The sequence below is a fragment of the Sus scrofa genome, chromosome 18 (genome assembly GCF_054392235.1).
Source record: "Sus scrofa isolate SSC_HxYL_T2T_F1_AM1 chromosome 18, Sscrofa_HxYL_maternal_Yorkshire_Landrace_v2.0, whole genome shotgun sequence".
Classification (NCBI taxonomy): domain Eukaryota; kingdom Metazoa; phylum Chordata; class Mammalia; order Artiodactyla; family Suidae; genus Sus; species Sus scrofa.
Genome location: NC_139400.1, coordinates 48,008,244 through 48,031,062, shown reverse-complemented (window position 1 = coordinate 48,031,062; position 22,819 = coordinate 48,008,244). Strand labels below are relative to the sequence as shown.

Sequence of the window (22,819 nt, the reverse complement as noted above, 5' to 3'; positions counted from 1 at the left end):
TTTCCAGGTTGCATGGCTCTTACACATCATTGTCATGGATTAATTATGCGGCACTTTAAGTCTCTGTTAGTCATGGGTCAGGTGTGGTCTTTCCAGCTAGAATGGGAGCTCCAGGGTAGTGAGTGTTCCGTTCATCCCTATTACCCAGTGCTTTCCCTCGGCTGCCGCAAAGTACACATTCAATAAATCCGTCAACCTAAAGAAAATAATCTGCTCAGTGTATCAAACTATCATGTTCTCAGATTGTTTCAAGCTCCCCCACAAGCCTGAAAGGTCCTTTAGGGCAAAGATAGTGGGTGTTTTTTTTTTTTAAATCTCTGTAACCCCAGGATTGCCAAGTACCTCGTGGGTGCTTAATAATCAGGTATGGAATAAATAAAACGATGAATCTGCAAACTGATTTCGTTTGAACGTAGCTTTTTATTAGCATAAAGATCAATAATTCTTGAATCAGGTAAATTTCAAAGATAAATGGTGTAATTTAATCAAGATTAAAGTAGCATTTTGTAGGGAGAATGTTTAGTTGATATGATAGATCTGCAGTTGCCTAGAAATTCCAATCCTTGGTCCTCAGGCAAATTATGGCAGTGGATCACTCACTGAGTTTTTAAAATTCACATTCTTAGGTTCCATCCCAATTTGTTGAATCAGAGTCTCTAAAAAATGAGCATAGACAGATGTTTTGTTTTGTTTTTCCAAGTATCTCCAACTTGCCAGCCCTGTGATCTTGAGCAAAGTTTTAATTTCTCAAAGCTCCAGTATCCTCATACACATACATAAAATAAAGATAATTATCAAATTATCATACTTCCCTTGTATTTATTTATTTTAATGGCTGCACCCACAGCATGTAGAATTTCCCAGGCCAGGGACTGAATCTGAGCTGTAGCTGTGGAAACACTGGATCCTTTAATCTACTGCACCAGGCAGGGGATCGAACCCGCACCTCCAAAGCTGCCTGAATCACGGCAGTTGGATTCTTAACCCACTGCATCCCAGCGGAACTCCTCAAGCGTCCCTTTTAGGTTGAGTAATGTTTAAATGAAAAAAAAAAAAAAAAAATCCCGTAAGAACTAAACACAGTACCTAAAGTGCCAAAACATGGAACAAACATTTTTATTTTAATACTAGTGCAATTTTTAATCTTGGGAGTATGTGCCACACCACCACCCATGAGCCACCACTGCCACACTGGCCAAATATCCTAACTGCAGTTTCCTGTCCTTTGTTGTTTTTTTTTTGTTTGTTTGTTTTGCTTTTTAGGGCCATACCTGCAGCATATGGAAGTTCCCATGCTAGGGGTCAAATTAGAGCTGTAGCTGCTGGCCTATACCACAGCCACAGCAATGCGGGATCCGAATCGCTTCTGTGACCCACACCACAGCTCAGGGCAACGCCAGATCCTTAACGCACTGAGCGAGGCCACGGATCGAACCCACATCCTCATGGATACTAGTCGGGTTTGTTTCCACTACACCACAAATGGGAACTCCCTTTCCTTTGTATTTAAATAGTTAAAACTGAACCAACCCGCTAGTTCCCACTAATCAAGTATAAGAGAGAGGCTAGATTTTAAGTATTCCAACCTCCTCCCTTTTATCAACCTCTGCTATTGAGGGGCAAAATTTCTTCAGTTATTTCTAAGAATTAAGTTATGCAAGTCTCATCCAGGCTTGAAGTTACCTCTGTGGGGGATGGCAGAGAAAATGCTCTAGGACAAAACTTCTTAAATATATTTATCCCCAAAGATTAAAAAGATGGCTCAAGAAAACCTGTTCTGTGGGAAACTGTTTTGAAAGATACGTTGCATTTATTCATTAATTTCCTTTCTGTTCTCTCTCTAATGTCCTTATAGCTCTACCAGGGCTCCAATGTTCATTTCCATTCAAAAGGAGCCAAATGAGTACATACTGTGCAAACGGTAGCACATGTGAACTCTTCGACATTTCAGAAACCAATTTCTCTCTTAATATTATGGGGGAGAAAAGGAAAATATTTAGGAGGAACATAAATGCTTCAGGTAGAAAAAAGCATCCTTAAGAAAACAGCCCAGGATCTCCTGTATTCTACTAAGAGGTGGCAGGAACATAGAAACAAACTTCTGGAGTTGAGAAAACATGGATAGAACATTTTCTAGGTCAATACAAAGTCTATTATATACCTTATCTTCACACTTACTCTCAAAGGTAATCTTCCCAATGACGCCAAAAGGGTTGTGCTGTTATCCCAGTGTTACAGGTGAGGAAAGGCAGACACATTAAAGCTGAGACTTCACAGAATGGAGTGAGACTCAAAGCACGACTTGCTCCATTTCACGGTTCATCCTCTTTTTATTAAACTATTCTGTGTAGTACAGAGGAGCAGCCCACAACTACCCAAGGCCATTGCTAACTAAAGCAGAATACTCTAGGGAGTTCCCTGGTGGCCTAGCAATTAAGGACCTGGCATTGTCACTGCTGTGGCTGGGAACTTCCACATGCTGTAGGCATGGCCAAAAAAACCAAACAATTCTGTTTAGTTCATGTGAAGAAAAGCTCTGGAAATGGGGCACAAGACTCTGAGGGAAGACTTTGCCCTGTGGGAGACTCCCCTGGGCTGCACATGTTGGAATGACTTTTTTACACATTTGCAGGACATGAATAAAACAATTTTAGACTTTGGAGCAGAAAGAAATTGGTCAGGAGGTAGGGGACAATTTTTTCTCCCTCTGTTCTTCATGTTTTAATTTGGAGATGGGTTTATTTATTTTTAACTTATTATGAAAAAGAAAAGGAGGCTTCAGGACCACACTATGATGGGCTTTCCTATTTTTGTCAGATAAGGAGGACTCTCAGCTTTTTCACTCTCCCTTTATTTATACCAGCAGATGAAGACTTTGAACCAAAGCATTTGATGTTTTTCTGTTAATTCCTCAAAATCTTACCAGACCTCCCCCGTATAGCCCAATGCTTCTCTCTTACAAAGACCCGCGTGAGAAGGAGGGTAATGAAAAGATGACACGAAACATGGATGAATGAACCCCTTTGCAGAACTGTACCAGTTGAAGTGATGGCACTAAGCTCAGGTCTTCACGGCTGTTGTCTCTTTTAATCCTTAAGATAACTTGTGATGATCCTCTTTTATCAAAAAAAGGGCACTGAAGCCTGGAGGGGACAGTTAGCTTGTCCAGGGCCCAGCAGATCCTGGGCAGTGTTTCCAGATCCCTGACCTGTGCGTTTGTGCAGTGTAAGGGCTTTAGAGCCAAAATACTTGGGTTCGTATTTTAGCTCTACTACCCACGTGACCTTGGGCATATTTCTTAATCTGGGCAGAGAGATTCATCTCCAAAAGTCTTCATCTCCAAAACAGGGGGCAGTGACGGAGACAGTCAATCACAGCGCTACTGTGAAGATTAAATGAGTGAATACATTTAAAGGTCTTAGATCTGTGATTTCCGCCTGGTATGCCAAAGGGCTTAGGGGACCACAAGGCTGAGATATTTCAAATTTTCAAGGGAACCTTCAAGGGAAATATCTGACACCTGTCAGTGCGTGAGCTGCTAGCTTAAAGTGGTTCACAGTTTCAACACTAGCTCACACTGCGTTCCTTTTGATGATGGTATATCTTCACAAACTGGGTTCTCAGTTAACACTGTGGGGAGGCAATACCACCCCAAATCCAATGTGGAGCCGACATGAAAGTGGCAGTGTCCAGTCGAATCCCCACATTTGAGAAGCTGTACAGCACCCAACAGGCACACACATCCCATTATAGCTAATGACGTTATTTAAAAATGATACAAAAGTATGTCATTGTTTTCAAATGGCTCTTAAGCTGTCAGGACATAAATAGGTATCAAGTTGTTGAGACGACGGCAACATCATCATCAACATTAACCCATTTGTCCATCATCTACTTAGTAAATGGATATGATGAATATTTCTTTTGGCCCAGATGTGCCATGGGAAAAAAAAAAAAAAAAAAAAAAAAAAAAAACAGTGTCACTGTGAATGCCACAAAATGAGAACGTTTGGAACGTCTGACTTGGAACAATTCCTGGTAGCTAGTCAGGCTGTATATGTGAGCTGTTATCATCCACCTCCATGCTGTACTGAGTCTCATATTAAGTTCTACCAATTCCATATGAGTAACAGAGCTGGTGTACGTGTCTGCAAACTGCCTAAAGAGGCTGGAAGAGAGGGACCGGTTTTACAGCTAAAGACGGAAGGCTGAAGCTGGCATGTGACTTGTCCCAGTCGTTCGGCTCATCCATGTGATGCTGGAACGTCCACAGAGCACTTGTTTCTCTAAACCAGGATGCTTCTTCAGAAAAAAAAAAAAAAAAAAAAAAAAGGACACAAAACCAGAAAAATGTGTTACAACAGATAAAATTCTTCTTTCTGCTCCCCATCACACCCCCTGGGAATGGGGGAAGTTGCATCTCTTCCTTCATTTAATTATCAGTTCATTTGAAAGTACATTATTTAACAACTTTAATGAGAGTCACTCTGTTGATGAAGCCAGAATTAATTTTCCTCTCTGACTAACTGGGAAGGCTCGAAGAAAGCTCCCAATATGGAATTCTGGGATTCAAATTCCCATCTGCTACTTTTACCTCTGGGAGAGTCATACATACCCCGTGGAGATGGGCGCCTTCTGCTGCCTTTTACGAACCATGGCTGGCTTCTTCCAAGATCCGGCCTGGGGTGCCAGCAAAGAGGCAGTAGCTCGGCCACTTTAGCCAAAGGACCCAGTTCTGTTATCTCTAAGAAGCAAAGGAAATCAAGAAAAGACTTCACTTGGCACAGATAACTGTGCTTTGAGAGAGACAGCCTTTTCACTGATAATTTCAAGAAGCTGCCTTGAGGGGGTTTGTGTTTTCTTGTTTGTTTGTTTATATTATTTTTATGTGTCCCCTTAAATATTTAGGAAATTGGTTTACCTTTAATGTTTTCATAGCTTCCCTGTGGTTGTCCCAAGGGGAATGCTTCAATTCACATCAACAACAAGCTGCATATCAGCTGCTTCAAGCAATGCGTAAGGGATTCAACAAAGGTGCTCTGCGAAGACTTGGTTCTGGGCATCTTTCAAGGTGCAGCTTTAAGCCTTTAAGCCTCTGCCTCCATCCACTGACCCATAAACCATTCTGCTGGGCTCCAGAGATGCCACTGATACTGTTTCACCACAGTGGGAACTCCTCACAATACTTTATTTTTATGCTTCTATCAAGACATTACTCTTGATGGCTCAATATAAGTTTGCAATTCACTCCATTAAACCATGAGCGCCTTGAAATCAGGGACTGTGACTTGTTCATCTCTCAAATATTGGTGCCTACCTTGCATTAGATTCAACAGACGTTTATTGAATAGGTGGATGAAAGATATAGCTGGAAGGGCAGATTATTTCTGGTGAACAATAAAAAAAAGTCAAGAGTCAACATGGGAAAAAAAAAATGCAGTCTTCTGACAACCAAATGGAGAGAGTCAGAAAGTCATTGTTGAGTGTGGAAGAAAATTGGAAACAATCAACAGATCAATGCATGCATTCACTTTTTGACTCAAGAATCTCACTTCAAGATCTACCCTGAAAACAAACCTTCAAAACTATGAAAAAGTACATGCACTTTGTTATTAACTGTGGCGTTATCGAAATAACAAATGTCTATCAGTGAAGGACCATAGAGCATCCACAGGTAGACTATGACGCAGCTCTTACAGAGAAATGTGAACCTCTGTGAACCGATATAGGGGTCTCCAGAAAACAGTGTTTACAGAATGCTACCTTTTGTACAAGAAAAAGGGGGAATTTATGTATCAACATTTTTAGGAAACAAGAACCAAGTATATGTTTGCAAAATGAAACACAGAACTGATGACCCGGAAACTTATGAAAGTGGTTCTCTCTGGGAGTAACATGTTAATAACCTTTCTTACACCTCTGACCTTCAAACCACGTGAATGTCTTATGTGTGTTCAATCAAAAAGAAAAAAAGATCAAATTATAAAGCTGAACATGAGTGGAAGCAAATGAACTTAAATACATATATACACGTGGGATTTTCAAAAGATGAAAGTATCATGGGAAATAAAGTATGGAGACTTACTTTTAAAGAAAGAGACTTTATAGTCAAGTACAATATGTCAGCTTTGATTAGATTCTGGTTTAGAACAAACAGTAACAAAAGATTTTGAGACAACTGAATAAATTCAAATATATTGAAAATTAGATAATATTAGGGAACTATTAGTTTTCCTAAGTGTGATGGTATAGCTAAATGGGAGGATAGTGTAGCTGCATGAAGAAGTATTTAGGAGTGAGATATCATAACTGGAACTTACTTTCTAATAGTTCAGCAGAAAGAACATCTATATGTGCACATGTGAGAAATACACATAAATATCAGAAAGGAGAAAGAATATAATGAAATACAAATACTTTTAACCTAGCTGTAGTTGTACCATCTTTTCAGATTTTCTCTGTGGTTGATTTTTTTTTTTTTTACAATAACACATTAGGAGAAAATAAAGAACTTAGGATATAATATTGGCATCTGTGGCATTAAAGTTTATATAAAGTTCAAGGTAACCAAGATCTGAGAAAGGTTTAGCATAAAGATGATGATGGTGACAGGAGACCTTTGAAAATGTGTTACTCCTTATAGAGTCAGAGGAGAGAGGGCCAAGTAGCCAAGAAGTTCACTCACGCCAGAGAGTCAGAAGCAGAAAGAAGGATAAGAGTTGAGTAGCTAAATCAAGTACTGGATCATTGATTTTTTAATAGAAAAGACAATATCACAGTAATATTAAAGGGCCTTTGAAAGACATAATGATAATAAACAATCCATCATTCTTTACTCGTGTTTATTAATATTGCCATGCTTGCTATTTTATAGTCAAGTTTAACTATATATTATGTCAAGTATTTTCAATATCTGTAAAAACATATGCACAATAGCTTCATGTTTCATTATGCTTTATGTACCGTAATTCATTAAATCATAAACATTTAGGGCTCTTCCTCCTTTTTTTCCCCCTAAAGCGGCTGATGCTGCACTCATTTGTGTATATTCTCCTTCTAATAGATCATTTCTAACCCCCGGTATAGTGGTATGTGGAGTAAGAAAGCAGCTGAAGTTAAATGAAGTCACAAGTGTACAGCCGGAACCCCTCAGCATTAGTGTCTTTACGAAAGAGACATCAGGAATTCCCGTCGTGGCTCAGTGGTTAACAAACCCAACTAGGATCCATGAGGATGCGGGTTCAATGGCCTCGCTCAGTGCGTTAAGGACCCAGTGTTGCTGGGAGCTGTGGTGTAGGCTGCAGAATGCAGCTCGGATCCTGTGTTGCTGTGGCTGTGGTGTAGGCTGGCAGCTGGAACTCTGACTCAGCCCCTAGCCTGGGACCTTCCATATGCCGAAAGTTTGGCCCTAAAAAAAACAAACAAACAAACAAAAAAAGACATCACAGAGACCCCCCGACTCCCATGTACTGACAAAAGGCCATATGAGGATCCAGTAAGAAGACACCCATCTATAAGCCAGGAAGAGACCCCTCATCAAAAAGCAAATTTGTCTGCACCTTAGTGGTGGATATCCAGCCTCCAGAACTGTGAGAAAATCAATGTCTGTTGTTTAAGCCACCCAGCCGGTGAAATTTTGTTATGGCAGCCCACACAGATGAATACATCACATCATCAAGGGGGCAGTTCTTCTCAAATTAACCTACAAATTAAAATCATTTCAATCAAAATGTCAGTGAATTCTTTTTGAAAATTTAACATTAGTGCCCTCTACAAGCTCCTTAAAATTCAATTTGAGAAACATAATTTTCCTGAAATAAACTGGAAGAAAAATAAACCTACTTCAGTAGTAGAGTCACTGTCAGAGTCCAGTCAGGGAATTGGTTATACAGGTGACAGAAGAACTGAGAAGGCAAATGGGTTGACGAGGCAATGCAGAGTTTACAACTGCAGACAGTTGCTCACATCCTCACACCTGGACTAATGATGGGCAGGAAGTGGTGTCACCAGAACCAGAAGTTGAGACCTTCCTGTGAGAGCTGGAGTCCCAGTGGGAACCAGAGCAAGATTCCAGGGGAATCTGAGACTGCAGAGGAAGGGGCTGGAGTCTAGCAAGAGACTCATTGCTGATCATTTGTACAACTATAAATGTAATAAACTCACTGAGTAATAAAAAAAAAAATACACACACACAAAAAGAATAACACTCAAGGAGAAAGACAGAGAAGCATGCTGGCTTTTGCTTTCCAGTCTTCCACCAGTTCCTCACTTTAGTTAGTCTACCTGGAAATGAACGAGGCAATGACACCAGGGATACATAATTCCCAACAATTGAGAATAGAGCAGGGAAAGGTGGGGAAGAATCCAAGAGGGAACAGGCAATAAGCCAATATAACTATTCTGTGATATTTAGTGGTGAGGAAAACATATTCATGATATATTTTAAGGAAAGAAACGAGTTATAAACATTTATATATTTTCAAATAGGCACGTAAATACATATATAAATACTTGAGCACATAAAAAAATGAAAACACAGCAAGATATTGATGTTAGCATCGTCTGAATGATACTATTTGGGGCTTATCTGTATCCTCTCCTTATTATAAAATATAAATATATAACACTAATGACCTAAAAGAATAAAAAGATAATTGTGTTTCTATGTTTAAGCAAAGAGTAATTAGATTGTTGGCTCCTTGAATATTGGATATAAAGATGAGCTGGCTTTATCATGTTTAGAGCCTTTATGTTAGAGGAAAAAAGAGCTTAAATTTGTCTACCAATATGAAACACACAACTGCATCCACTGACATTGCCCATCAGACAAAACGTTCAATGTATTTTTACCTCTGCCTGCCCTTTTCCACTCCCACATATAATAGAAATAATAAGGTACATTACATCTGATTCCTTTTTCTCTCCTTCAACAGTATGTTATGAATCATCTCCTTTAAGAATTTCACATTTGTTTTTTTAATCATGTTAACCTCTATTATTCAGATAGTTCCGTTTTATGGTTCTCATAGTTATTAACATTTTATAAAAGATATTCTCTATTCCTTAGATTGTAATTTTGTTTCTTTTTTCTCTCAAAACACTATCCATGTGATCTGAATAGTATTAGAATGCAGATCTTGTTTGGGAGGATAATTCTGACACCTTTCTAAAGTGGTAAAATGAGAACCCCTTACTTCTCCATAAAAAAAACAACTGTCCTTCCTCTAGGTTTGTCCGAGTCAGTATCCTGCCAGAAGGTAGCGATCACACCAATTATTTTCACAAAAAGAATTTAATACAAAGTATAGCTAATTAGATTTTGGAGAACTGATAATGCAAATAGGAGACACTGAGGTATTATGGAGGTTGTAACTTCAAGAATTAGCAACGATCCCTAGAGTTGGGAAGACAAAGAGAAGGAACGGGGTTACTAAAATGTAGATGCTTAAAGGCGGGGTCCCAAGGAATAGGATGGAACCATGTGCGGAGAGAGCACTGCCTGGTTGGTCTAGGCTTGTAGAAGGCTTCCTGAGGAGCTGGGACCCAACCCTCGGGGCAGGAGGTGCTGACCAGTCAGGGCTGCTATCCCTAAGGGGATCCCATGAGGTTCATTCCAACAACAAACCAGATAGCTACTGCTACTAGCACTTCCTGCCCCTGCCAGGATGGACATACACTGGAATGGTGTTGCCTGAGATGAAGAGAAAACAGACCTTAAGAAGCGTGGCGCCTTCTTCTTTCAGGGTGAGCAAAGCCACCCTCTCTCTGGCTCCCCCTATTGGCAGAAGTAATAAGGAGCAGATGGACAAATGGCGTTTGCAGAGACCTGGTTAGAAGCTGAGTACAGAAGAGTGTTTTGAAGCTAAGAAATATTAGAAAAGTCTTCTGCCACACAGCTTCTGTACAGAGTGTCTGCAAATAATAGGACTCTATGCCTATTTAGGAGCGTGAAAAGGATGATTGGGGTCCAAAACAGTAAAATAGGCTTGGAATAAAAATTGGGGCAGTTGTTTACCTTAATTAGTAGGATATCAAGACAGAACCATCTTCTCCCAACTCAGCTAGTGCTCAACAGGGGCAAGCTTTGACCTTCCCGATGCCGAGAGGACCTCGTACCTCATTATTTATTTGGTTCTCTGCAGCTCCTGGTATATATACATATTTTTTAAATCTCAATTCCTGTTATTAGTGCCCATTGAATCAGAAAACAAGTTTGAATTTCTGAATTTTGACTCTAGGAGCCCTCCCTCAGGTACAAAGTATATTGGCTCTTTTAAATGACATCAGTCCCCCCACCCCCAACAATATCATGGCTCATTATATGATGCTTTCCCACAGATCTGGGTTGGTCTTAGAGAGCCCTGTTTATCCATTCCCTAACACATGTTCCCTAACACGTTTGCTTAGAACTTTGTGTGTCCAACATTGTTCAAAACACTGGAGATATATTAGTGAGCAAAGCAGACCTAGTCTCTGCTGGAATGTGCATTCTAGTGGGGGGAGGGGCGGGGGGAGAGGGAAAGGCAGGAGCAAGGCAGGTGAGGCACAAACACATGATAGAAGGTCAGGGAATAGTGAGTCCTGTGGAGAATAATACAGCAGGGATATTATTCTGAAAAGATAGAGAGTAGCAGGGAAATAGAGAATAATCAAGAAGGTCTCTGAAAAAGTAACAGTTGAACAGAGATCAGAATGTTAAGTCTTAGGAAAGCCTGTGAATAAAGCAATAGCAGGTCGAGGGAAGAGAAATTGCAAAGCTGCCGAAGCAGAAGCATGGCTGGCATGTTGGCAGAGAAAAGGAAAAAAGCCTGGTGTGCTGGAAAGGGGCTGGCTTGGAGTCAGGCAGGCGGGTAAAGCCAGGGAAGGAGCAGATCACATGCAGTTCTACCAGCCATGGTAAGGACTCTGCAGAAATGAGAAGCGACTTAGAGGGCATGGGCAGAAGAGAGAAAGTGGTTGATTTAAATTTTTTTTAAAAAATTGTCCTGATTACATTTAGAATGGAGAAGCAATGAGGTCCTACTGCACAGCACAGAGAATTACATCCAATCTCTTAAGATAGAACACGGTGGAAAATAGTATGAGGAAAAGAATGTGTATATATACAGCTGGGTCACGATTCAGTACAGCAGAAACTGGCACAACACTATACATCAACTATAATTTTTTTAAAAATTTAGCAAAGAGAACAGATACTGATAAAAAAAATTTCTGTAATACCATCCAAACTCTATGATGTAATTAGAAGCTTCTAATTACAAATGCCAAACTTCCATTTGGCCTGGCATATTATCTTGATCTCAAAACTAAACTTTATTATAAAATTAATTTTTGATAAAAATAGCCATTAAGACCATGAATACTGTATGATTAATGTACCATATGATTGCAAGAACTGTATCGTTGCCAAAGTAAATGTATCCTGCAATTTTCTGAATAAATGTAAAATTACACTATTAAAAAATTGTCCGGGATACTGTGTGGATAATATATGATAGACTCTAAGAATTAAAAACAATTTGAAGAGATACCACTGTTGTTATGTACCACTAAGACATTAAAAAAAAAAACACTGGTAATTAAGCCACACATAAAGCTTTCTTTTGAACCAGAAAATATTTACACTTGTTTAAAAAGCTGTCTTAAGTTAATTCAAATAGAGATTTTATCATATATCCCTGTTTTACATATAGAAAAGGAAAAATATACATGAAATTAACTGGTTAAAACATGTCTGTCTTTACATTCAGAGTTCAACCTTTCTGAAATACTTTTCAATTCAAAGTCATCAAGGAAGCTCAGAGCGTCCTTTGTTCTTTCATTCATTCATTCAGTAAATAGAATCAAACACCTGCTCTGTGGTAAGCACTGTTCTTGGTGCTGGGATGAAACTGAAAATAGGACAGGTACAATCTGCGGCCTCACCAAGCTTACAGTCCAGTAGATCACGAAATGCAAGGAAAGGGAAGGGCAGCAAACAGAGAGGAGAGGGCAGCATTTCTGCAAACACTCTGTCATCATAAGGCATCACTCACAACAACAACTCTAATGTCAGACAAAGCCGGGTTTGAAACCTGTCTTTCCTTTTAGTATTGAAAAATGTCTTTCATCCTTGAAAAAATTATTTAATCTCCCTGGTCATCAATTTCCTTCTAATATTGACCTCATAGAGTTGTTATTAAGGAAAAATAAAATGTAATTTCCTTAGCAGAGTATTGACTCTAATTATGGAACTCATGGTTACGACATGAGTACATATATTTTGCATTTAAATATGTCTTGTAGGGTTCTCAAATCAATTTACATGCTATGATACCCTAGATTCTTCTTGAGTCTGTGCTTATTCCTTCTTTCTATAAACTTTTAGGAATCTTCTAAACATGCTACACACACAATATTGTAAGAACCTGACTATTTTGTCTTCTGACAATGATATACTGAATTGACATCTTGCTTCTCCTTCCCCTAACTCATAAAATCTCAAAAAAAAAAAATCTCACAATTGCCTCCAATTGTATAAAGAAAATTGTTTTTATTTGCCATTCCTTTTATTTGGCGGAGGTAAAAACTGAAGGACTGAAAGGAAAGCGGTTGGAGCACAGGCTCAAAGAGCCTCAAAGATGGTGCCAAATTATTTCATCTAAACCAGTTGAAGGAAGTTAGGAAATGCTGGGCTGGCTCCATCCAGGAGCCGCCATTGTTTACTTGGCTCTCATCTGAGTCACTATAATAAACATTTCTCCATCAGTCCGTGGAGTTCCACAAGGAAGACCCCTTAGTCCTGCAGCCAGGAGGCTGAAGACAGTCACAGTAACACACTTCAGGATGTTGTTGCAACCATCCTCTAACAGAACTTAGAGCATCTGTGGCCCGGTCATCTTCCTGGCCATATATTTAAAGCTTAGATCAAGCACTGTTTGTTTCCATTTCAAAAAGCCTTACAGAGACAGAGAAAACCCAACTACAGCTATTTCTTTCCTTTAAATCTTAAGTGATATAGATTGTTTCTTGCTTGATGTCTTCTTGGCAGGAACTTCTTAGAAGCAAAGAGGAAAATCCATCTCCAAGATCTAGTTACATTATTTTTCTCTTTTAAATTCTAGACTTTATTAGAGACCTTGTTCACCATCTGGCTTAGCTGGGAGAATCCCAAAAAAACTGGAGTTATGAATTGGAAAAAATATGTATCTTTCTATATGTATCCTCTGTTAATATGTTAGCACAGTGAGTGTATGACCAACATTATTTCCAAGTGCATGAAAGACGTACTCTGCTCCCTGCCAACCTTTTCTGTTCCAAAGGAGGAAGGATCTTAGGGATCAGACAGTACAGCTTCCAAATAAAGAGGACTCCGTGGCTCCAATACCATTACAATAGCATAAGGTGCCCTTTCAATTCCTAAATGTTTTAAAATAAGATGTTAAATATATATATGCCCTATTTGATTTACTCTCTTCCAAAAGATACTTTAACTGCAATGAGCAACTTGAGGCAATATGGATCTACAGAGTGGTCACAAATGGTTAAAGTCCCATTACAGGCAAATAACGGAAACACCATGAGGAGAATAATGAATTCTTGCTCAGGCAACATATGGTCTTTAACTACAACAGGCACATGAGTGTGTTCTATGTTTATAAATTTTTAATTTTTCAAAACGTTCCAAGCAGCTCAAATTAATTGTTGGCATGTGATACTTCTTAAAACATATCCCATCTTTGGATTCACAAAGTAAAATTAATTTTTTTTTCATTTGAAGGTTTAACTGATGTGCATAATCAGATGTCAACTGGGTAGAGAAATTAATTTCATCCAAAGTATGGATAAATTACTTTCTAAATCAACCTTTATTTATTTCAAACGTCTTGCCTGTTGTACTTTCCACACGATTCCTCTTATGTCCTGATTAATACCTCCATTGTTTAATTTCCCAGAGAGTCCTGTGGAGCCAAGACGAAACCTGCCCAGGGCAAAGCTCATACTTGATTTCCACTTTCTCTTGAACTTTGCCAGTTTACTCCCTATGTTTATTGGTAACAATGATGACGATGATGGTATCTTCTATTTCATTCATTCAAATGCCATTCTCTTTTCTTGCACTAGAATGCTCTTGTACTTTTTTCCATGTTTATTACCTCATTTAAGTCTCATATCAGTTCTGAAACAGGTGGGGTAATAATATTATATCCATATTTATAAAAAGCAAAAGAGAGATTAAGTAATTCCACCAAAGTGTAGTTGTTAAGGACTGGTGCTCAGAATAGTACCTAGATTTCCTGACCCCATCACACTCTGTTTTCTGTCATGTCTTTGGGGAAATAATCTGAGTTTTGATATTGCATGTACCTCAGTTGGAATTTTCTGCCTTAACTAGCTAAGTGAATGTGATTTAGGCTTTAAAATTCTCCTTGAGCTTCAGTCTCCTCATCAGCAAAATGGAGATGGCATATAACATATATAAACCACCTGGCGCAGTTCCCAGTGCAGCCTAAATTTTTAATAAGTAGCTGTAGTAAGGGTGCTACTTAGTGCATAGCGGACGCTCCGTAAATGCAGGTTTCTCCCTTTCCAGTCAGATCACATCAGGCTTCATTGCAAAGGAGACTGAGAAGATATGACCAATGATATGTATTGAGCACCTACTATGTGCCATACACTGTCTATTCTAAAATGAGTTATATGCAAAGTTAGGTACTATTATTATCTCCATTTTACATATGAAGAAACTGAGTGCCAGATAGGTTCAATAACTCCTGAGATCATGCAGCAAAGAGTGACAGAGTTGGAACTGAACCAGTTAATCTGGTTCCAGAGTCCTCCAAGTATAGGTCTTTTCAAGTATCAATACTATATCCACATTATATACCAAAAATATGCAAAAAAATCCAGCCCTACATAGGAGGATGCCCTGTTTTGTTTTACACTTCTGTAAGAATCAGTTTCTGTCTTTGCATCATTCAACTACTTTAACTTAAAAAACCAACGTTCCAAAAAAAAAAAAAAAAAAAAAAGTGTTCCCATTGCGGCCCAGCAGATTAAGAACCAAACATAGTGCCCATGACGATGTTGAGGATGTGGGTTCGATCCCTGCTCACTCAGTGGGTTAAGGATCTGGTGTTGCCTCAAGCTATGGCATAGGTCACAGATGTGGCTTGGATCTGGCATTGCTGTGGCTGTAGTGTAGGCTCTGATTGAACCCATAGGCTAGGAACTTCCATATGCTGCAGATGAGGCTGTAAAAAAGAAAAGAAAAAAAATTACCACATATCTTGGCATAAGGCAAAAGTTGCTTCTGAGAACAAGCCAATTAATATCTATTTTTAACCATCAAATAACAATGAAAATCTTGCTTTTAAATATTATGATAAAGGAGAGACGTTTTCCTTGAAGTAAACCAGGAGGGTATCAGACCACTTCCCTGCTTAAAAACATCTCCAACGCCTTCCTTTTTCCTATGGAATTAAGTTCGGATTTCTGAAGACACTCCCAGATCTGCTAGCAGTTAGTTTTTGTTTTTTCTCCCCCCTACTCAACAGCCTGAAGTCTCCACTGTTGTCCTAATATTACTCTCAAATTCTTACCTCACAACCTTCCTCTAGTTACCCCTCTATCCAGAATGTCATCTTGCCTCTCTGCCGTCCCTTCCCACCCTCCAGCACAATGGGCAGCATTACTTCAAGTGACTCCTCAATTCCAGCATCTTCAAGGGGTCCTTTTATGCCAACCCCTCTAGTCATCTGCTGTTAATCTTCGCATAGACTGAGCCTCTGTGATGTCCCGGATGCTCTCAAGGTGTATTTGTTCTTAATCCATCCAACACCTGGTATATACATTACTGTCCTCATTTCTCTTAGGAATAAATCAAGGCTGAGATATCTAACTTGCCAAAGGAGACTAGCTATAGAGAAGTGGATTGGAGATTCAAATCAAAATGGTCCAAAGCCAGAAAGAATATTTTCCTCCAAAATTTCCAAATCAGAGTCTAGATTTTACCTTTTAAGCCAACCTGAACAATTTCTCAGGATACTATCTTGAGAATAACTCCAAGGCTATGCTAGGGCACAGTAGGACTAAGTGCCGTGATCCATTAGTGGTGCCCTCAGTGGGTGTGGGAAAGGCAGCGGGCGTGCAGCACGGGGAGCACAGCCAGGTCTGACATAGAGAAGGAGAACATGCTGACATGGCAGTAGGTTGCTTCTCCTCTGGGTTTCCTTGTAGTCACCACACATCTCAGCTACTCGCTAGGCATTTCTGACACTCTTCTTCCTTGCTGTCTCCCACTGTCAAGCCTTTAAAAGCCAGGCACTCATTTTCCAGACTTGCTTACAGCTAGGGATTGCTGTATGCTCTCCTTCTTTTTTTTTTTGTTTTTGTTTGTTTGTTTGTTTGTTTTTTAGGGCCACACTTGTAACATAATGGAAGTTCTCAGGCTGAGAGTCAAATTAGAGCTGTAGCTGCCAGCCTATGCCACATCCTGAGCAACTCAGGATCCTAGCTGCATCTGCGACCTATACCACAGCTCTCGGCAACACACTAGATCCTTAACCCACTGATTGAAGCCAGGGATTGAACCCACATCCTCATGGATACCAGTCGGGTTCATTGCTGCTGAGCCATAATGGAAACTCCTTTAAAAAAAAAAAAGAAAGAAACAAAACCTTTTTATTAGAGTAAAGTGGGTTTACAAATGTAACAATTTCTGCTATACAACAAAGTGACCCAGTGTATGTATATATGAATGGGTGATGTATACATACACATACATACACACATTCCCCTTCTCACATTGTCTTCCATCAAGAGTCCCTCCCATATGCTCTCGTTCTGGCCAAGAAAATAGAAAGAGATACCTGCCAATACCTTCATAAGCACCATGAAAATATCTTCCTCTCAGAAAAGAAAGATGGATAATAACACCTTCTTCCACAACCACCCTCTCTTTTTTTTCCCCATTACTATCCTTGCTTTTTGTTCTGGATGCTGACATATGAATGTATGATGATTAGGGTTGGCAGTCATCTTGTAATCATGAGGGAAGCTTTTGGCTACAGGATAAAAATGGCAAAAAGGAAAATCAAAAGAGCCTAAGTCCCCTACAGCCTTGTCAAGTCACCAGATCTTCTCTAATACTGCCTGGTTCCAGAACTCTGTGGTATAAACCATATGTATTTATGGTTTAATCTACCATAAATTGAGTCTTCTGTTCCCTGTAGTCCAGTGTCCTAAAACAGATATACCATCAAATGGGCAGCAGAGATAACTTCTTACATGCTCTGCCCAGTCTGGCAACATAGATATAGCTCAGAACAAGGCAGTCACTGAATCTTTAAGTGATATTTTTATAAAGCTGTAGTGGCAAAAGTTCCACCCATTTTGGAAGGCTCAGCTTGAATTGTTAGATCCATATTCTTAAAAACATTCCTGATGGATTCAGAGCCTATAGTGTATACAAGCAAGGCAGGAGGAAGAGAATTCAGCCTAACAGGTGTTTCCTTGCTGCACACAGAGAAAATAAGAATATTCCCCATAGAGGATTGGGAATGAAGAGCAAGAAAAGAGATGCTAATGGTGGGGTCTGACTCTCACCCTTTTCTGCAGGCTTGACCTGTTGATAGGGGGTTGGATAGAATTGGTTTGGGGATCTGAATGTAGAAAGGGCTTGTACCACACTTCTTGTCTAGAATTCAGAGAGGAGATAGCTATGCAGAGTTCCTCGCATCAACATAGGTATGCTGCTATGGATTAGTAATAGCATAGCAAGACCAAGCCATCTCAGACCTTGGAAGAGATTCAGAAAGTCCCCCACCTTCCCCCAGAAGGGGCCCAGAAGATGCCTGAGAATTAAGAGCTGAACTGTGGTCAGGGATTCACAACCCCATAGCAGAGACACGGAAAGTGATGATGTCAGAGAAGTGGGAAGAAAAATTAGGTGCGCAATTCAGAGATTTAGTTTAAAATGAGTTACCCTAAAATGAAAAGACTGGAAAGATGAAAGGCTTTGCTTTTCTACTATAGAACAGAAGTGGTATTTCGTGAACTAAGCTGATTTCTATAATAAAGTTTCATTTTTCTCCTCTGAATTGGTCTTACAAAATTTAAAGTTGTAGTAGAAAATTCGACATCCCTGGAATACAGTATGCTATGGCGACTGTATCTGAGCTAACAGCAGTTTTCCCGAAGAGTCACCAGCAGTAGGCTACCCTGTTGCTGTCATGTCTGACACTGATTTGTCTGAGCCAAGGGTCTACCCAAGTTGAGAAATACCACAGGCTAAGAGGTTTTAAGCGTGGATTTTATTTCACAGTCACAAAGAGGAGGCACAAGCCCACCAGATGAAAATGGCTTGGCCAGCCCTTGCACTTCTCACCACAGAGCACTTTCACACTCAAGAATGGACCTTGTCTACAGGAAGCTACATCACTCAACTGGATTTGCCTCCAGTACCAGGTTCCTGGGGGGATCTGCTTATTGTGAGGGACATTTTATTGTTGACAGTAGGCTTTTTGGTTCACTCTAAGCAAGAGCCATTCAAAGCTCTAAAGCACCCAGAAAGAGAACTTCAAATTACAAACCAAATCAGGAGTTCCTGTCGTGGCTCAGCAATAACAAACCCGACTAGTGTCCATGAGGACTCGGGTTCGGTCCCTGGCCTCACTCAGCAGGTTAAATAATCCAGTGTTGCCACGAGCTGTGATGTAGGTTGTAGGTTGCTGTGGCTGTGGACTAGGCTGGTGGCTGTAGCTCCGACTTGACCCCTAGCCTGGGAACTTCCATATACCTCGGGTGCAGCCCTAAAAAGACAGGGGGAAAAAAAAAAAAAACAGATACAAGAGAGTTCAGAGCAGCCACCTAGGCCACTGCAAAGTATTTGAATGATCATGGACATGGGATCAGACTACCTGGGTCAAATCCATTTCCATGATCTGCTGGGCACATTACTCTTTCTTCAGTTTCCTCATTTGTGAAGTGGGAAGGCTAAAAGCTATCTCAGCATAGTTTTCTGAAGATTAAAGGAAGTAACACATAGGAGTTCCCATCATGGCTCAGTGGTTAACAAACCCGATTAATATCCATGAGGATGCAGGTTCGATCCCTGGCCTCACCAGTGGGTTAAGCATCCAGTGCTGCTGTGAGCTGTGGTGTAGGTCGAGGATGCAGCTTGGATCTCATGTTGCTGTGGCTGTGGTATAGACTGGCAGGTACAGCTCAGATTTGACCCCTAGCCTGGGAACCTCCATATGCTGTGGGTGTGGCCCTCAAAAGACAAACAAAAAAGTAACACATATAAAATAACACATACAGACCTAGAGAAGAAATGTGACAAATACCAGCTTCTTTTTCTCTCTTCTTTTCTTATTTCACACTGTAAATTTTACCTTATTATGAATTTAAGCCCAAAGCTAAGGTTTAACAACCATGGTGACTTCATCCTCTAGTCAATTAAATTAATTGCAGCGTGGGCTGCACCCAGTAGCTCCTGAAGATAATAACAAAACCACTAAACATTCAACTCTCTAAACATTAAGCTCCTATGATCCACTTAAACAGCTAGAGATAGCCCCACCGATACTCATTCAACAGATGTCTACTCTGTGTCAAAACCGGACCAATCTCATCCACAAGGCTGGAGGATAGAAAAGGGGATAGTATAGCCTTTGTAACACATGGCAGAGACAAACGGGGTGATATGGAGCTAAGATGAGGGATATCAAACCCAAAACCAAGACCGAGAAGCAAGGAGACTGTATCAGACTGTTTCAGTAATTCAGGTGGGAGATGATGGGGGCCTAAGGAAAGATTATCATAGTGGAGATGGAGAGAGACTGTTTCAAAAGAGCCCTGGAGAGGAGCCCTGGCAGGCTTTGATCACTGAACATATGGAAATAGCAGGCAGAATAGAGGAGGTAGATATGACACCATGACATAGTCTGTTCATTCTAATTGAGGGCCTGAGCCGGGGACAAGAGTTCCCCAGGTGACTTGGGAGATGAAGGTGAAACCGCATTCCTGACCTCTAGAAATTTTACAATCTATTTGTAATAAAGCATAATGTTTTCCCATCTCCCCCAATTTGTAATTTTATTTTTAAAGGGCCCTATTCAGTTGTTGGTAAAGGAAAAAAAAAAAGGTAGTGAGAATAAGAAGGGGTTGCCCCAAGGAAATCCCCCTGAAACCTCCACATAGTTGTTTTAGTCTGACAGAGAAAGTGGATGGTAACAGATTGTGCCATCTGCTTTTGAGCCAGGTCCCCCAAAGCGTAGATGTCCCTAGTTTCCTTTCTCTAAAGGGAAACTGTAGTATCTGAAAGCATTTTGAAAACAGCTCTTTTGGAATTATACTGAGAAAATTAACCTTTTCCTTTAAAGCCCATATTGCTTAAAAGTACATATCATCTTTGGATATGTGTATGTGTGTGTGTGTGTGTGCGCACATGCATGAGAAACTATCCTATCAGCGTTCCAGCTAAAGTAAAAGAAATTTGCTATGAGGTGTCACTGTGGGCCCTCAATTTCTGCTCTAGGTAAAATAAAGTGTAAAGTTGTCTCCCTAAATCCCTAGTCACAGCCCACAGTCTCCTTGTCCTATTTGTATGGGCCCTACCTCAGGCTATGGGCAACCTCTCCCTTCACCTGTCCTCATCACCAGGTGTGCTTTGCCCGCACCATCTCTGGGACCCTGAGTTTGTCAAGATGGCTAGAAGCCACCACATTCAGACAGAGAGGCTAAAGCCATCGTAGATCAATATTTGGACTTGAGGTTGATGTGGAGTCAAGGAAACACACAACCTGAACATCTCCACCCCTATTGCCCTGGCGTCTGTTTCACTGTGAATTCATTGTCCATCATGATCTACCTGGAGTAGTTGCTCCAGAAAGCATCCCAAGGAAGAGTAGGCAGATTCTCCAGGTCTAATTCACAGATCCAAAGCCAAGATTGTGTTAGAACAAGGTCAGGAAATGAATGGGAAGTTGGAGAAGCCAGGCCAAGCAGGAGTAAGCCTGAGAGTGTGGTATGGGACTGAGTTCTGAGGATGTAAATTTGAGACCACTTTAGAAAAGTTTCCTGAAGAAGCACGGCAGGTAAGTGAGGAGGCAGTATGGAATCCTTAAGGCCTCGTTCTACCACTTCCACCCCATCCAAATGCATACGGACATTGGTGGTATGCCTTATGAATCACTGGGACGGTACACTGACCGTGTCTTTTGCCTTGAGGAAGGGGTCACTGAAACTAGGACAGTAGCTCTGGTTTCCAACCAAACAGACAACCGGAAGTGTGCCAGCACTTAAAGAACAGGAAACTTATTATCCCCTGGAGAGTTATCATATTAAGTGAGGTTAATCAGACTGTGAAAGACAAACATCATATGATATCCCTTATACATGTAATCTGAAAAAGGATACAAATGAACTTATTTGCAGAGCAGAAACAGACTCACAGACTTTGAAAACAAACTTATGGTTACCAAAGGGAATGGGTTGGGGGGTGGGGTGGACTGGGGGGTCGGGAGTGGCATATGCACACTGAGGTATACGGAATGACTGGCCAACAGGAACCTGCTGTATAGCGCAGGAAACTCTACCCGATATTCAGTGATAAGCTATGTGAGAAAAGAATGGATGTGTGTACATGTATAACTGAATCACTTGGTTGCACATCAGAAATTATCACCACACTGGAAATCAACTATGCTTCAGTAAAATGAGAAAAAAGGAATCTTGTTATTCCAGACTCCTTATTCCTTGGGCGAGGCATAATTCTAACTCACTATTATCTCCCCTCTCTGATTTAATACTAACAGCTAACCAAGCCTTCCCCAGATACCCCGCATCCAGCCAACAGCTGACCTTACCTCCTTGCTAGGAATCAGGGGAGGCAAATTGATCTCCTTCTTACATGATCCACTGAATATGTTGCCTAGGGACATTTTGGTGCTGGTTCGTAGTTGTGCAGAAACTCTGTACCCGATTGGCTTCCTGAAAAAAAAAAAAAAAAGAACTGTACACCCCCTCATCATCCTATCTTAAGAGGGCTACTTTCTCTTTTCTCTCTCCTGGATGTGTTCCAGTGATCAAATGGCAGGTGCATTCTTCTGCAACAGTGAAAAAAGAGGACATTCCTGGAGAGGCCTAGGTGGTCTTCTGAATCTGACAGAATCTCCTTTCAGCTGATCTATTCAGAGTACCTGATATAATCAGCATGCATTAGGTTTAGAGCAATGAATTTTCTCTTCTCTTATTTGAGTGATGGAGATTGGGCTTATTAATTTTGTTTTCAATAAATGCTCCTCAACATCCCTCTTGCTATGATTCCTCACAGCATTGTAATTTAAAACAGTTTAGTGTGACAATATGGGGCATGATGTTTTGATTCTGGTACAAATCTGTCATAAGAGAGTGAAGGGAGAAGAAGAAAAGCTGGCTATTCAGATAAGAAAAAAATAATTGACTGAGAGCTCTTATACTTGAGAAAGAGATAAAAGTAGAAATTGAAATCATTGACATGAAGTGTGGACTTTTAAAAAACCTTTACTTTGAAATTTAAATTACCTAGATATGCCAGGCCTCATTCTACCCGAGGTCAGGGATTGTGATTTAAACTACAACCCATAGTGTCTGCAGTCAACCTTTATATTTTCTCCCTAAAGGTAACAGAGTTTGCTTGCAAAGTAGGGGTGCTGGATCTTGGGATGGGAAAGTAAGATGGGCCTGGGACAATTTGTGGTTGGAGAGTGGTGATTTATTTAGACATTCTGGAGATAGCATAGAGACAGGTAAGTAGATGGACTTGAGTAAGGACTTATACAACAGGCACTCAAAC

The 22,819-nt window shown here is 40.3% G+C and overlaps 1 protein-coding gene and 1 long non-coding RNA gene across 8 annotated transcripts in view; one reads left to right on the top strand and one right to left on the bottom strand.

The window, feature by feature from the left end:
- The window catches only part of NPSR1 (neuropeptide S receptor 1), a 270,057-nt gene that overhangs the window by 91,634 nt on the left and 155,604 nt on the right, over nucleotides 1-22,819 (top strand). The window lies entirely within an intron of this gene.
- LOC146395029 (uncharacterized) lies at nucleotides 401-21,975 on the bottom strand. The gene is made up of 5 exons (XR_014834306.1): nucleotides 21,852-21,975; nucleotides 7,560-7,702; nucleotides 4,922-5,387; nucleotides 4,616-4,744; nucleotides 401-4,302 (listed from the first exon to the last, which is right to left on the bottom strand). It is a non-coding gene; the product is annotated as an uncharacterized LOC146395029 (long non-coding RNA).